The sequence below is a fragment of the Triticum aestivum genome, chromosome 3B, assembly GCF_018294505.1.
Source record: "Triticum aestivum cultivar Chinese Spring chromosome 3B, IWGSC CS RefSeq v2.1, whole genome shotgun sequence".
In the NCBI taxonomy this organism is placed as follows: Eukaryota; Viridiplantae; Streptophyta; class Magnoliopsida; order Poales; family Poaceae; genus Triticum; species Triticum aestivum.
In genome coordinates, this window is record NC_057801.1 from 106,422,620 (window position 1) to 106,439,879 (window position 17,260).

The window sequence follows — 17,260 nt, forward strand, 5'->3', positions numbered from 1 at the left end:
AGCAAGCCTGGTCTTCTCTAGAGCAGTTTTTTGCATCTCAGCCAAGGCAAGCTCTTGCTTCTTCAGGGCATCCCTCACTTTGTCTGCAAAGTTACAGTGAGATTAGATTCGGAAACAAGTAAGAGGCAAAGGCAGTCGTCAAAGGCCTCACCAAGCATACCTTTAGCTTCCTCCTTCGCCTTCGCCAAGTTCTCTTGGGCCAGTTTCAGATCGAGCTCGAGCTGAATGTGTTTGTTCTCCAACTCAGTATAACGAGCCGCAAGGTCACAGGATTTCTACGAAGAACCAATCGACAGATGTCAAAAACAATTCACTTACGAGTGAGTAAGGAAAAATCATAGCGTTTCTAAGACTACGGCCGAATACAAACATTCGACCATAGTCTCGGGGACTACACCCAGTGGGTGCACTCAGCGTGCCCCCACTAGTTTCACCAGTTAGAGTCGACCAGTCGACCAACAAAAAAAATGGGAGATGTTCTTCAGACTATAGTCGACTGCCAGTAGTCGACCACAGTCTCGGGGACTACACCCAGTGGGTGCACTCAGCGTGCCCCCACCGGTCTATGAATCTATTCGACCTAGTCGAGTAAGGAAAAAACCTAAGACATAAAGCCTATGGTCGACTGCCAGCAGTCGACCATAGCCTTGGGGACTACACCCAGTGGGTGCACTCAGGGTGCCCCCACTGATCCGGAATTTCAATAGACACACCCAGTGGGTGTAGGACAAACTATAAGAACTTCAGAAAGAGGAGTTTTCAGATATCATATCCTAACAGAACAGGCAGTGACCGACTGACCTGAACATTACTCTGAAGAGCTGAACTGGCGTCATAGGCTGCCTGGCTGGCGTCTCATATTGCCTTCACCGGCTCCATCATGACCCCCGCTTGGCGTATTGCTTCTTTAGCAACACTAACTTGGTCTTCTGGAACGTGATAGGTTGAGAAAAGCGAGGGTTGAGCAGCACTCAACGACGAAGGACGAGCACTCGTCAACGGCACCGCAAAGGTTACGGTAGGCCGAGTGACATTGTCTCCCTCCACAACCAACATCTCGGGTGCTGGCACGTCCTGAGTCGCCTTGCCAGCAGACGCTTTCTTGCTCCTCCTCTGCCTTGGTGGTTCCTCGTCGTCGTCGTCGGGAAGATCAATAACAATGTTGGATGAAGCTGCAGAAAGAATCGAAATTAGAGACAATAAGTCAATCGACTGAAAACGGCATCGCAAGAGTCATACCAGGTTTTGAGGTAACAGCATCCTCCATCTCATGGTCTTCAACCCTGGCCGAAGTTTCAGAAGTAGCAGCACTGCAGTTCCAGAAGTCAGTCGATTGGCCCATGAGTCGACCAAGAACAAGTTCATGAAACGGGAAAACTTAAGACTACCATTACCCTGAGATAGTGGGGATCACCATCTTCATCTTCGGCAGGACCTTCGTCAGCTTCGACGGCGCCACTCGAGATTGCTTCGGAGCTTTCTCAGTCGGTGTCGGAGGAGTAGTCCGAGGGCGCTTGGACGACTGCGTGACAGTTGCGACCCCCTTACCGCGCTCGACCGCGGGATCATGGACAAGCTTCGAGCGTCTCTCCGAGCGAGGAGGTACAACTTCCTCCTCCTCCTCCTCTTCTTCCTCCTCACCAGAGTCATCGCCCTCATCATCGTCATCAGCATCCGAATCCCACTCTTCCGGGCTTTCGCCCCCACTTCCTTCCTCCTCCTCAGTTGGCGTCTGCGCTCCATTGGGCATCGAGTATAACTCAGTGGTGGCCTATCAGACAACAAAGCAAAACAAAGATCAATCGACCATTTCGCGGCAAAGCAGAATGGATAAAGCAAGATTACAATCGGAGATAAGTGGTCATACCGTGTCTGGCGTATAGGTGCAGTCGAGTGGCGGGATCCTCCTAGCCCCTCAAGGGTTGTCCTTGTTCCCTGTGATGGCGGCCACCCACCTCTCCAGCGTGGCATCATCGACTGCTTCTGGATGGACCCGAGTGGTGTCTTCGGTACCGCAGTACAGCCACATCGGGTGGCCTCGGTACTGAAGTGGTTGGATGCGCCGCCTAAGGAAGACTTCCAAAAGATCCATGCCCGTCACTCTGTCCCGAACGAGTTGGACCACGCGCTCCATCAACATTTTTACCTGGGCTTTCTCCTCGGGAAGCACCTTCAGAGAAGAGGGTTTGTCCACTCGGTCCATGGAGAACGGAGGGAGACCAGTCGACTGCCCCAGCGTCGACTCGTCTTGGCAGTAGAACCAAGTCGACTGCCACCCTCTAACCGACTCAGGAAGGGTCATGGCCGGGAAAGTGCTCTTATTCCTCGTCTGAATCCCAAGACCCCTGCACATCTGAATAACCTTGGTCCTCTCATCGTCCGGACTCGCCTTTTTCACCGTCTGGGAGCGACAGGTGAATATGTGCTTAAAGAGACCCCAGTGCGGTCGACAACCCAGAAAGTTCTCGCACATGGACATGAAAGCAGCAAGATGGGCGATAGAGTTGGGAGTGAAATGGTGGAGTTGCGCCCCAAAAAAGTTCAGAAACCCTCGGAAGAAAACACTCGGCGGCAAAGAGAATCCACGATCTATGTGAGTGGCCAGGAGAACGCACTCACCCTCCTGCGGCTGCGGTTGACACTCGGTCCCCGGAAGCCTTGCTGACCCGTGGGGGATCAGTCCCTCATTGGCCAGGTCATTGAGATCTTTCTCGGTGATGGTCGAGCGGATCCAATCCCCTTGGACCCAACCTTTTGGCAGGCGGGACCTTGACGAAGATCCGCCCCGACTGGACGGTCTCCCCTTCGCTTTCCCCATCGCCGTCGCCTTCTTCGGGCGCTCCAAGGCCGCCGTCTTCTCCTTCACCATCGTCGCCGGCTAAGCGCGCGAGGAGTGGATAGGCGGAGGCGAGAGCAGGCGTAGTGGGCGGAGGCAAAGAGGGCAGAGAGAAGAATGGGGAGGCACTGTTCAAAAAACCCTCGCCTGGCGCTTTATATAAGGACACTCCCGAGTGGCTGACGAGTAGGCCCGGGCGGTCCTGTCACATCCCAAAACAGTCGCGCACGCACAATACGTGGCAAAAAAGGCGGCACGGAAATCGAGGCGTCCACGCCTTATCCCATCCGAGTACCGCGGTCCGCCCCGCTTCGCGCGCTTCCCAAATTTCGGATCCCGTAAAATCCGCTAACAGCAGATCAATCTGTTAGACGATATCTTTCCTGCGATCTGTCGCTCGGAAGTTTACTAAAGTTCAAAAGTTCACTCGACAGAAGACAAGAATGGATCAAGGCGACTGAAGTAAAAGTTGACGCCAACGCCGAAAGAAAAATCACCGATCCAAGATATGACATATTCAAAGCACGGAGAATGGGTCGGAGAAAATCATCAACTCCTTCCTCACTCGAACCTCGATTCATTCGAGGGCTAATGATGATATTATGTACCTAGGATAGGGTCATGGGCCTATCTAGGATACCATACCCAAGGACATCCTTAGACGAAGCTACCTTCCAGTCGACCAAGAGGGACTCCACTCGACCGCCTAGAAGACACTCGACGAACTTAAAGACACTCGACCATGAAGACTCACTCGACCACCAGGAGTTCAGGATCTACTCTGTATCCAAACGGTCTGTAATTAAGTAGTCTTAATGGTCATGATGACACTTTATGTAGGGCGTTACCAGTAACGCCCGTCCTTAATGTACTTTAACCCTCTACTATGTGGGTTGGCTGGGGTCCTGGCGTCCTCTATATAAGCCACCCCCCTCCACTGGTAGAAGGGTTCGCACCCCTATAACTCATATACCCATAAACCAGTCGACCACCTCCGGGCGCCGAGATGTAGGGCTATTACTTCCTCAGAGAAGGGCCTGAACTCGTTAAACACTCGTGTGTACAACTACTCCATAGCTAGGATCTTGCCTCTCCATACCTACCCCCCATTCTACTGTCAGACTTAGAACCACGACAGCAAGAGCCCAAGCTTAGGGATGCCCATGGCACCCCAAGATATTTAAGAATAGCCAAAAGCCTAATCTTGGGGATGCCCCTGGAAGGCATCCCCTCTTTCGTCTTTGTTCATTGGTAACTTTACTTGGAGCTATATTTTTATTCGCCACATGATATGTGTTTTGCTTGGAGCGTCGTGTATTATACTAGTGTTTGCTTTTTAGTTTACCACAATCATCCTTGCTGTACACACCTTTTGAGAGAAGCCTACTTGATTGGAATTTATTTGAATACTCTATGTGCTTCACTTATATCTTTTGAGCTAGATAATTTTTGCTCTAGTGCTTCACTTATATCTTTTAGAGCACGGCGGTGGATTAATTTTGAAGAAATTGTTGAACTCTCATGCTTCACTTATATTATTTTGAGAGTCTCTTAGAATAGCATGGTATTTGCTATGGTTATAAAATTGGTCCTAGAATGATGGGCATCCAAGTTGGGTATAATAAAAACTATCATAGAAAGTGAATTGGATGCTATGATCAATTTGATACTTGATAATTGTTTTGAGATATGGAGGTAATGATATTAGAGTCATGCTAGTTGGGTGATTATGAATTTAAAGAATGCTTGTGTTGAAATTAGCAAGTCCCGCAGCATGCACATATGGTAAAAAAGTTGTGTAACACATTTATTGCACGAGGTGCTCTTTTGATTGCCTTCCCTTGTGTGGAGATCGGGGGTGTGTGATGGTTAACTCCTACCAACCTCCCCCCTAGGAGCATGCGCGTAGTGCTTGGCTTTTGATGACTTGTAGACTTTTGCAATAAGTATGTGAGTTCTTTATGACTAATGTTGAGTCCATGGATTATACGCACTTTTATCTTTCCATCATTGCTAGCCTCTTCGATGCCGTGCATTGCCCTTTTCTCACCTTGAGAGTTGGTGCAAACTTCGCCGGTGCATCCAAACCCCGTGATACGATACGCTCTATCACACATAAACCTCCTTATATCTTCCTCAAAACAGCCATCATACCTACCTATTATGGCATTTCCATAGCCATTCCAAGATATATTGCCATGCAACTTTCCACCGTTCTGTTTATCATCATGACATACATTACTATTGTCATATTGCCTTGCATGATCATGTAGTTGACATCGTATTTGTGGCAAAGCCACCATGCATAATTTTTTCATACATGTCACTCTTGATTCATTGCCCATCCCGGTACACCGCCGGAGGCATTCATATAGAGTCATATCTTGTTCTAGTTTCGAGTTGTAACTCATGAGTTGTAAATATATAAGTGTGATGATCATCATTATTAGAGCATTGTCCCTAAAGAAAAAAAAGAAAGGAAAAAAGAAAAAGAAAGAAAGTCCAAAGAAAAAAAAGAAAAAAAATAAAGGCCAAAAAAAGGCCAAAGAAAAAAAAGAGAAAAAGAAAAAAGAAAAAAAAGGGGGCAATGTTACTATCTTTTTCCACACTTGTGCTTCAAAGTAGCACCATTTTCTTCATATAGCGAGTCTCATATGTTGTCACTTTCATATACTAGTGGGAATTTTTAATTATAGAACTTGGCTTGTATATTCCTACGATGGGCTTCCTCAAATGCCTTAGGTCTTCATGAGCAAGCAAGTTGGATGCACACCCACTAGTTTCTTTTGTTGAGCTCTCATACATTTATAGCTCTAGTGCATCATTTGCATGGCAATCCCTACTCCTCCTGTTGACATCAATTAATGGGCATCTTCATAGCCCGTTGATTATCCTTGTCAATGTGAGACTTTCTCCTTTTTTGTCTTCTCCACACAATCCCCATCATTATATTCTATTCCACCCATAGTGCTATATCCATGGCTCACGCTCATGTATTGCGTGAAAGTTGAAAAAAGTTTGAGATTGCTAAAGTATGAAACAATTGCTTGGCTGAAACCGGAGTTGTCCTTGATGGGAGTATTTTGTGTGATGAAAATGAAGCATAGCCTAACTATATGATTTTGTAGGGATGAACTTCTTTAGCCATGTTATTTTGAGAAGACATGATTGCTTTGATTAGTATGCTTGAAGTATTATTATTTCTTATGTCAATATGAACTTTTATTTTGAATCATTTGGATCTGAACATTCATGCCACAATAAAGAGAAATACACTGAGAATTATGCTAGGTAGCATTCCACATCAAAAATTTTGTTTTTATCATTTACCTACTCGAGGATGAGCAGGAATTAATCTTGGGGATGCTTGATACGTCTCCAACGTATCTATAATTTTTTATTGTTCCATGCTAATATATTACCTGTTTTAAATGTTTATGGGCTTTACTTTACACTTTTATATCATTTTTGGGACTAACCTACTAACCGGAGGCCCAGCCTGTATTGTTGTTTTTTTTGCCTATTTCAGTATATCGAAGAAAAGGAATATCAAACGGAGTCCAAATGGAATGAAACATTTAGGGGCGTGATTTTTGGAACGAACGTGATCCAAACGACTTGGAGTGCAAGTCAAGAAGCTCCCGAGGCGGCCACGAGGGTGGAGGGCGCCCACCCCCCTATCTCGTGGGCCCCTCAGACGTCCACCGACGTACTCCTTCCTCCTATATATACCCATATACCCTGAAACCATCAAGGGAGCCACCGAAGAAATATTTCCGCCACCATAACCTTCTGTATCCGCGAGATCCCATCTTGCAGTTGTGCCCGGTGTTCTGCCGGAGGGGGAATCCACCGCGGAGGGCTTCTACATCAACACCATATCCCTTCCAATGAGTTGTGAGCAGTTTACCACAGACCTTCGGGTCCATAGTTATTAGCTAGATGGCTTCTTCTCTCTTTTTGGATCACAATACCATGTTCTCCCCCTCTCTTGTGGAGATCTATTTGATGTAACTCTTTTTGCGGTGTGTTTGTCGAGATCCGATGAATTGTGGGTTTATGATCAAGTTTATCTGAATCTTCTCTGAATTCTTTTATGTATGAGTGAGTTATCTTTGCAAGTCTCTTCGAATTATCGATTTGGTTTGGCCTACTAGATTGATCTTTCTTGCCATGGGAGAAGTGCTTAGCTTTGGGTTCAATCTTGCGGTGTCCTTTCCCAATGATAGCAGGGGCAGCAAGGCACATATTGTATTGTTGCCATCGATGATAAAAAGATGGGGTTTATATCATATTGCTTGAGTTTATCCCTCTACATCATGTCATCTTTCTTAAAGTGTTACTCTGTTCTTATGAACTTAATACTCTAGATGCATGCTGGATAGCGGTCGATGTGTGGAGTAATAGTAGTAGATGCAGGCAGGAGTCGGTCTACTTGTCATGGATGTGATGCCTATATACATGATCATACCTATATAATCTCATAATTATTCACTTTTCTATCAATTGCTCCACAGTAATTTGTTCACCCACCGTAACACTTATGCTATTTTGAGAGAAGCCTCTAGTGAAACTTATGGCCCCCGGGTCTATCTTTTATCATATACGCTTTCAATCTACTTTTATTTGCATCTTTACTTTTCCAATCTATATCATAAAATACCAAAAATATATTTATCTTATCATATTATCTCTATCAGATCTCACTTTCGCAAGTGGCCGTGAAGGGATTGACAACCCCTTTATCGTGTTGGTTGCGAGTTCTTTGTTTGTTTGTGTAGATTCGTGGGACTTGTGAGGAGCCTCCTACTGGATTGATACCTTGGTTCTCAAAAACTGAGGGAAATACTTACACTACTGTGCTGCATCACCCTTTCCTCTTCAAGGAAAACCAACGCAAGCTCAAGACGTAGCAGATATCTTGGAGGACTTGATGAGGGCTTTGATCTCCTCCATTTGAGCATCCATCTTGGCATCCAGGTTGTTTTTTGTGGCGTCAAACTTGCCGTTGTTGGTGTATACCGAAGTAGATGTGCTTTGCCTATCCATCACAAGACTCGTGTAGAGGTGAGTACGAAATGAGATAAACAATACCAAGCTAACTTTTCCCAAAGTTGAGGAAGTATCCTGTTTCACTCAATGTGAAATGAAAGAATAGTGGAATTGGTACCAGACTTGCTCGCTCACACCTACAAAGTAAAGCTTATCGAGTGGCTTGGTTAGGGCAAGTGACACAAAATTTTGTTGCAATTGTTAGTAAGAGTCAATAATGTTGAAAGAGATTCACAAATTCGCAAGTGAAATAAGTAGACCAATAGCAATGAATGGCACATGGAAACACACACACAGATAGATAAATGGGGTCGTGCAACCAAGGAATGAGCACAAAATGTGGAATCCACGGAAAATGGTCATGTTGCACAATGATAACCCACAAGTATAAGGGATCAGTTGTGGCCTCTTTCGATAAGTAAGAGTGTCGAACTCAACGAGGATCTAAAGGTAGAACAAATATTCCCTCAAGTTCTATCGACCACCGATACAACTCTACACACGCTTAACGTTCTCTTTACCTAGAACAAGTATGAAACTAGAAGTACTTTGTAGGTGTTGTTGGATAGGTTTGCAAGATAATAAAGAACATGTAAATAAAAGCTAGGGGTTGTTTATATAAAGAAACAACTAAGTTATTTTTAGTAGAGAGCTTTTTGTCACAAGAAAGTTGTTTGTCCCTAGGCAATTGATAACTAGACCGGTAATCACTATTGCAATTTTATATGAGGGAGAGGCATAAGCTAGCATAATTTCTCTTCTTGGATCATATACACTTATGATTGGAACTCTAGCAAGCATATGCAACTACCAAAAATCATTAAGGTAAAACCCAACCATAGCATTTTTTTAGGGGAACCCAACCATAGCATTATAAGGTATCAAAGTCCTATTTATTCCCATACGCCATAACCCACTTATCTGTGTTTTTGTTTCTATCACTCACGCAACACAGAAAATAAGCAAACCATGAACATATTGCAAACCCTACAGCGGGGATCCCTCGCGCTTGCCCGACACGGAGAGCACCATAGGACAACACCAATAATAAAACATGCAACTCAAACCAATCACGATCATCAATCAACCCATAGGACAAAACAGATCTACTCAAACATCATAGGATAGCCATACATCATTGGGAAATAATATATAGCGTTGAGCATAATGTTTAAGTAGTGATTACAACGGGTAAAATAGAGGTTACACCGCTGCATAGAGGGGGAGAGAGTTGGTGATGACGGCGGCAAAGTTGTTGGTGTAGATTGTCGTAACGATGATGGCCCTGGTGGCGTTCTGGTGCCACCGAGAGAGAGCCCCCTCCTTCTTCTTCTTCCTTGACCTTCCCCCTATATGGGAGAAGGGTTTCCCCTCTGGTCCACGGCCTCCATGGCGGCGGATGGGAGAGAGCCCCTCCGAGATTGGATCTCTCTATCTCTTTGTTTCCTTCTGTTTTTGTGCTGCCAGATTCTGGCCTTTCACCGTTTCTTAAATTCCCAGATATCCGTAACTCCGATTGGGCTGAAATTTTAACACGATTTTTATCAGGATATTAGCTTTCTTGTGGCGAAAGAAGGGCACCAACTGCCTTACAGGGTGACCACAAGGGCCCAGGGCGCACCCTACCCCCTGGGGGCGCCCCCTGCCTTGTGGCCCCCTCGGGCATCGTCTTGCGTTGATTCTTTTTCCCAAAAGTCACATATATTCCAAAAAAATCTCCATAAGCTTTTATCACGTTTGGACTCAATTTGATATAGATTTTCTGCAAAACAAAATCATGCAACAAACAGGAACTGGCACTGGGCACTGGATCAATATGTTAGTCCCAAAAATAGTATAAAAAGTTGCGAAAAGTATATGAAAGTTGTAAAATATTGGCATGAAACAATGAAATATTATAGACGCGACGGAGACGTATCAACATCCCCAAGCTTAATTCATGCTCGTCCTCGAGTAGGTAAATGATAAAAAAGATATTTTTTTTATGTGGAATGCTACCTAGCATAATCTTGATCACATAATCTAATCATGATATGAATATTAAGACACGAGTGATTCAAAGCAATAGTCTATCATTTAACCTTAAGATAATAATACTTCAAGCATACTAATAAAGCACTCATGTTTTTTCAAAATAACATGACCAAAGAAAGTTATCCATACAAAATCATATAGTCTGGCTATGCTCCATCTTCATCACACAAAGTATTTCATCATGCACAACCCTGATGACATCACAAGAGGAACACTCAAGAACAAGTCCAATTACACATCCACTAGACCAACAAACACACAAGATCCACAAGGTACATGAACAATCAATGGGAAATAAGATACATGATAGAGTTCATCCCAAATCCTATGAAGGAGATGAGGCCTTGATGATCTAGATAGATCCTTCCCACAAGGAGGTCTTGAATCCCTAAGGATCTTCTCCAATGGAGGTCTTAAACTCCAATGGAGTCTTCTCTCTCTCAAGAGGAATCTCACAAGGGGAGATACATGAGCTAAGCTCTAATGTCTAAATCTATTCTTAGCTTCCCCTAAATGGAGGAGAAGGAGGAACAATTGAGGGCGAAAAATAAGAAAATCTATTCTTAGCTTCCCCTAATAATAATTGTTTATATATGTCAAAGGCAAGGAAGGGGTAAGTGAGGGCGAAAGGGTAAAGTTACATGGGCCTTGCCCAAATTCGGCCCACAGATGCACTACCGGACAGTCCGATATGGGGGACCGGATAGTCCGGTTTAAACAGAAACTTTTGGGCGTCCAGATATTGTACTACCGGACTGTCCGCTTGGGGGACCGGACTGTCCGGTAGTGCAATTTCTACACAGACCAAAACTGCTCTCTGGATGGACCGGACAGTCCGGTTGGGCGATCGGACAGTCTGGTAGTGAAAATTTTGCACCTTCTTCTTCCGTCGTCGCTTCCAAGCTTCCCTCGCGGACGGTGTAGGCGTACACTTGTGCTTGCACTCCTCCTCGTCATCCGTGGTGCTTCGATGATACCTAAGCATGCACACGTGAGGAGTGTCAAGTAGTATACCATACTCGATGGGGTCAAGTGAACACGTGTAAAGGAGATGATTCACCTTTGTATATGTGAAGTAGATGTCGCACGTGTCACTCGCCAAACTGACTCTTGACATGGTGAAGTATGTAGGATGCTCTGCATCAGGTTAGGCGTGGGAGGTGGAGCAGCGAGCTGCCTCACTTGTATCCGACGGGCTTGGCGGGCCACCCAGCCGGCTTGCATGTTGGAGAACTGCTCTTCAGAAGCCATTAGAAGCGTGGTGAAGGAGATGTGAGGAGCAACAGAGGGTGTGATTCTTGCCCGGCGTCTGGCCTCGTTTAAATAGAGGGCGGACGAGAGGAGTTCGAGCGGCATTCCGTTTAGTGTCGGCCCGCTCATAAACGGACGTGTGGTCGGAGTAGGTTTCTCGGCTTCCATGCGGGTTTAATGGAGACGTATGAATGCGGCGAGGAGGCATGTTCAGTCGGGCATGCAGCGGGCGGTGCCCTCGGCCGGCGAGCCGCTTCAACGATGGAGGTAGTGAGAGGTCGCGTCCACCCTGAGTGCCTTCAATGCGGAGCGACGCACTCTACAGTGACATGAATGCGGGCAGCTGGCACCGGGCGGAATGTGCGCGTGGGAGGGGGAGAGTTTATTGGTGGGCCAGGACGGTCAGAAGCGGGCGTGGGATCGATTCGGACTCCAGCAAACCTCCCCCACTTTTGTCTCCGGTTTGCACAGAAATCGCGTCCAAACCACGCCGTGTACCGATACAGGTCGGTGTTGGATGGCTTCTGTGGCCCGGACGGACGCGGGCGGTTTGCGCGTCCGCCTTGGAGATGCCCTAAGAGCATCTACAGCCGTGATGGTAAATCCGACCCCTCAAATGCCAGCGGACACGCCCGGGCGTGTCCATGGACACTGACCGGACACACCTCAAACAATGCATTCCACATCTGGATACCTCAAATTAGAAACTCAAATCCATATTATTACATGCAACGTAAAGCGATCTTTAAGAGGAGCTCGTCTGGCGGCCGACTGTTCTCCCCAGAGTGTTGGTCTGGTCGCCGGCAAGGTATAGTAGGGCATGGGACATGAGCCGGCTCATGGGACTCAAGGCGCCGCCGTCTCCCATGCCCGATTCTTCCTCGTCAGAGCCCGGAACCCGAACGGTGCTGGTGGACGTCAGATCGATGATGGATCCGTCCTGGGACGAGCCGGCGACATCCACCACGACGCGGTTGTGGCGCCCAAACTAGTGCACTATACGGGGCGCCAAAGAATGCGACTCCGCCTCGCAGACGTCCACCGCAGCGAGGGTTGCCGTCGCCTCTCGCGCCCGCTGCCTCGCACTGTGCCATGTCTTGTTGGACGACGCCTGTGATGTGTTCTGCTGCTCCGCGCACCGACGGAGGGTTTGTGCATCTGCCACCGCGTTTGGACGCCAGACAGACCGCAGCGCCTCCGGTGAGGCAGCGACAACACACCTAGCGCGGATCCATGCGCCATTTGGGAGGACGCAATGGATTCTTGACAAAAGGATGATATGTCTCCAACGTATTTATAATGTTTTATTGTTCCATGTTGTTATATTATTATTCTTGGATGTTTTACCTTTATTTTATACCAACTTTATATCATTTTTTTGGACTAACCTATTGATATAGTGCCCAGTGTCAGTTGTTGTTTTTTGCTTGTTTTTTACTTCGCAGATATCAGTACCAAACGACGTCCAAATGCCACAAAACATTTTGAAGATTTTTTCGGACCAGAAGACAACTTGGGAGCCAAGGAAGCACCTAGGTGAGCCACATGGGGCCCACCACCCATCAGGGCATGCCAGAGGTCCCTAACGCGCCCTGATGGATGGTGGGGTCCATGGAGGTCTCCTCCACCGCCTCTCAGCTCTATAAATACTCACATATTTCAGAAACCATAGGGGAGCGATCGAAACACAATTCCAGCCGCCGCAAATTCCAGAACCACAAGATCCAATCTAAAGGCCTATTCTGACACTCTGCCGGAGGGGAAGACGATCACGGAGGGGTTCATCATCCTCATTGGTGCTCCTCCGATGATGCTTGAGTAGATCACCGTAGACCTACGGGTTCGTAGGCAGTAGCTAGATGACTTCTTCTCTCTTTTTGATTCTCAATACAATGTTCTCCTCGATGTTTTTGGAGATCTATTTGATGTAATGACTTTTTGCGATGTGTTTGTTGGGAGCCAATAAAGTTGGATTTTATGATTAGATCTATCCATGAATATTATTTGAGTTCTTTTTAACCTCTTATATGCATGATTGTTATGGCCTCGTATTTCTTCTCGAAACTTTGGTTTGGTTTGGGCAACTAGATCGATTTTTTCTTATAATGGGAAGAGGTGTTTTGTGATGGATTCAATCTTGCGGTGTCCTCACTTAGTGACAGAAAGGGTAGCGAGGCACACATGTATTATTGCTATTAAGGATAAAAAGATGAAGTATATTTCTACATGAATAGATCTTGTCTACATCATGTCATCGTTCTTATTGCATTACTGCATTTTTTCACGAACTTAATATATTAGATGCATGTTGGATAGTGGTCGATGTGTGAAGTAATAGTAGTAGATGCAGAATCGTTTCAGTCTACTAATCTTGGATGTGATGCATATATTTCATGATCACTACATTGAATATCACCATAATTATTTGTTCTTATATCAATTGCCCAACAGTAATTTGTTTACTCGTCGACCACCGTATGTTATTTTCTCGAGAGAAGCCACTAGACAATTTTGCTAAGCCGAAGCCTATGTTACTTTTCAAGTTACTCCGACTGTTACAGCACAGTACTACGTTAGTAAACGTCCTCGTTCCCCCGTGGGTTCAAACAGTGGATTGCATAGATTTCGGGCAGCGGCAGCAGGAGCAAGGAACGTTCCATGGAGCTTCGAAATTAAAAACAACTCCGATCCAGCTCGCAATCATGGCTTCCGGAGCCCCCGACGGCTATGGCCCTTTCGTTTTTCTATAAAACAGGTAGTAGACGACGAAAAAGATGGCGAAACGAACGGTGCACCACGGGCGGAAGCACGCCGGCCGGAATTCCACAGGTCGCAGTCGGCTCCGTCGGTCGAACTTTCCTGCCGCCCGTCTCGCCCTGCCGTACGTACCCCTACAGAGAAACGTACTGGTATGGCGCTGTTCAGTCCACGACCAATCCCTGACGAACTAGACACCCCAGGCCCCCATCCCAGGGTAGAGGGTACGATGAGTACGCATCGGCCTCTCTGCATCGCGACACGGCGCATGTGGAGGAGCCACGCACTTCGTGGCAAAGTCACGGCGTTGTTCGTCTGCGCCGATGCGCTCACACGTGTTCTGTATGTTTACCGCTACAAGTAGTGGTACAGCACGTAACACACGGAGGAACTAGTGGCAACACAAGACAAGATCACTACTGTCTGCAGTGCAACTGCTAGTTACTTAAATTGCAACGAGAGCGAGGCTGTCTTGTGTTTAGAATAAGATGATGAGTCGGTCCACCCTTGGCTATCAAGAACAATCGGTGCGTTTTTTTTAGAAAAGGAGAAGGACCCCCGGCCTGTGCATCTGGGCGATGCATACGGTCACTTCATTAATTATTCTTACAAGAGCTTATAAAGTCATACAGTAGTAAGACTGAAGCCACCGTCTAAGCAACCACTGTCGCTACTCCTATCCAACTGATGAAGGGGCGCTGATAGTCTAGGCCTAATACCAAACAGACATCGCAGCTAAACATAAACATCTAAGACCTGAGGTCCCAACCAGGACACCTGCCGGGTATGGGGCACCTACCAGTCCGGCGCACTCCTCAACCAGGCCGCCTGCCGGGTATGAGGCCGCCGCAGCCACCTGCCATCAATCCATCTTCAGTGATGTACTGCTGCACCACCTTGCCCGGCCTCTCTGCCATCGACGCCACCACGACGCCTGATAACGTCACCCTCTTGCGCGAGTCCCTCGCCATACATCGGGCGCTGAGTCTCAACCGCGCCACGCCGCCGAGAAACGCCACCATTAATGTGCATGATGAATCATCGTTCTATCAATTATTCCGCCCACTGGTCCCTCGAGTCCGTGTACACCTTCAAGAATGACGCCACAAAAGGAAAACGACACAATAATGCCGCCGTCATCTGATCTCCTGATCTAGGGTTTCCCCCGGAGGTAGCAGATAGTGGACTGGAACTTCTCAACAGTGATGCCTTCAACAAGGGAACGACACCGAATAGTGCCGCCATCGCCGGCCTCGGCAGCAGCCGTGAGCAGGTCTTCACCCAGATCTGTTCCAATGGCCTCCATCAAGCGACTTGTGCATGGATCGTCCACCACCGCGGCCGCCGCATCGCCCGTCGCGAGTCCACAGCCGCCGACACATCCTCCGCCGTTCGGGGCCGCCGCCCTGGGATCCAGCCCTCGCTGGCCGCCGGAACGAAGCCACTGAACCCCATCGAGGGCGGCCAACGGGGGCGGAGAAGCTAGATCCGGCCAAGCCCGGCCAAGATCCGGCCTCTCCCCGCACTGAAGCCGAGGTTGCGGCCGCAGGGCCAGATCCGAGCAGGATCCGCGCCTGCGCCAGCCCCGATCCGTCGCCACACCATGCTCTTGCACCGTGCAGTCACCACGGCCTGGACGCCCGCTCGCACCGCACGGCCGAGAGCCCCGCCGCCGCCACGCCCCGCACCAGCGTCACGCCCCCGCCGCGCCGCCGCATCTCGCGCTGCCGCCACACACCCGGAGGGGAAGAGAACCCCGCTGCCGCCGACGCCCACGGGCTTCGCCCGGCGGCGCCCTCCGGCGGCGGCAGGGGAAGGGAGGTTGGAGGAGGAGACCGCGGAGTTGAGGCTAGGGTTTTCCCGCCGCCGCTCGCGAGAGCGACGTGGGACGAAATTATATGAAAGCGGGAACAATCGGTGTGTGATCCACTGCAAAAGGATTAAAGAGAATTGCCTGAAATCCACACTAATGGCCGGTCAAAATGACCTTTAAAGGCATTTTAGGTGACAATTGACATTGAATTGCTCCAAGACAGTTTAGTTGAATTTTATTTCTTGGCAAGTCTCTGACCGGTCACCGCTGTTAGGGCATCTCCAATTAGATAGCTAAAAAAGTAAACCCAAAAAGACAGCCCCAAAACTTAGATCCCGCAAAAATGTGGGTATTTAGGAGGTTGGGCTTTGGTCGTGGTCGATTCCAGTACTCTAAACCCGAAAAACACATGTAGCTCCCATTTTCATGATTTCAACTAACCACATAAATGCAGCTCAAACAAAATATCTCACTACCATACCAAATGCTAATTAAACATGGACACTACTTAATAAGTTCATTGCAAAAGGCTAAAATTAATTTATCGAAAATAACTATAACAGAAGAGCTTCTTTTCTCTACCACCTACGCCTCGCAGGAGAAGATATGATGTATGTGGCCGACACACATCATCGTCATCGGGAAATTCTCCCTTGCTGCTGCTGCCTCCTCCTCGTCATCTGCAATGTCATCTTGCATCTTGCCCCATGCCTCGACGTGGTTGCCCCGCACTGCCTTGTAGACAGCACAGTGCTCAGGCTAGGCGAGCTCGCGGTGGCAGGAGGCCTCATACTCGTCCATTGTGTGTCGCTCGACAATGGCAAGGTGCTCATAGTACGTGAGCTCAGACTGGAAGGAGGCAACAACCTCATCATTGTGTGACGCTCCTTGTTGGTCGTGTGTTGCTCCGCAACAATAGGTCTCGACGGAGGCCAAGATCACACAGGTGTCGTCCAACTCCTCTTCCTCCTTCTCCTCCTCTTCCTCCTCTACCTCGCACTCGAGCTACTCGAGGTAGGTGGGTTTGGCCTCAACGAGCTTGAAGGTGGTCGCGTTCACCATGTCCTTCAAGTTGAGCTCGACGGTGGACGCGGGAGGGTCATGGTGGTGTTCGCCAATGAAGGAGATATGTCGGTGGCATAACAGACCGTAGGAGGTGGTGCATGGGGCAGGGTGAAGTGGGCCAGATGCCCTAGTACCCATGGAAGGTGCGCTGGGATTGTGGGGATGTGTCACATCATCATCGCTGCCATCGGGGGTTGGGTTCGCTATAATGCTAATTGTAGTTTTGAGGAGAGGGGCAATGGACTGTGAGGGTCATGCTGAAGGCGGTTGTCCGTCAAAATTTCACTCCCACATGAACAAGGGTTTTTGTAGGGACTGGGGGATGTGGAGAAAACCGATATATTGGCTTTCGACGGGGGCGAGGGTGGGCTGAGGGTTGCCCTCCTAAAACAGTTCTAGCGTTTTAAGCCCTTTTCAATTAGAGTGGGTTAAAGCCTAAGAATCCTTTTCTG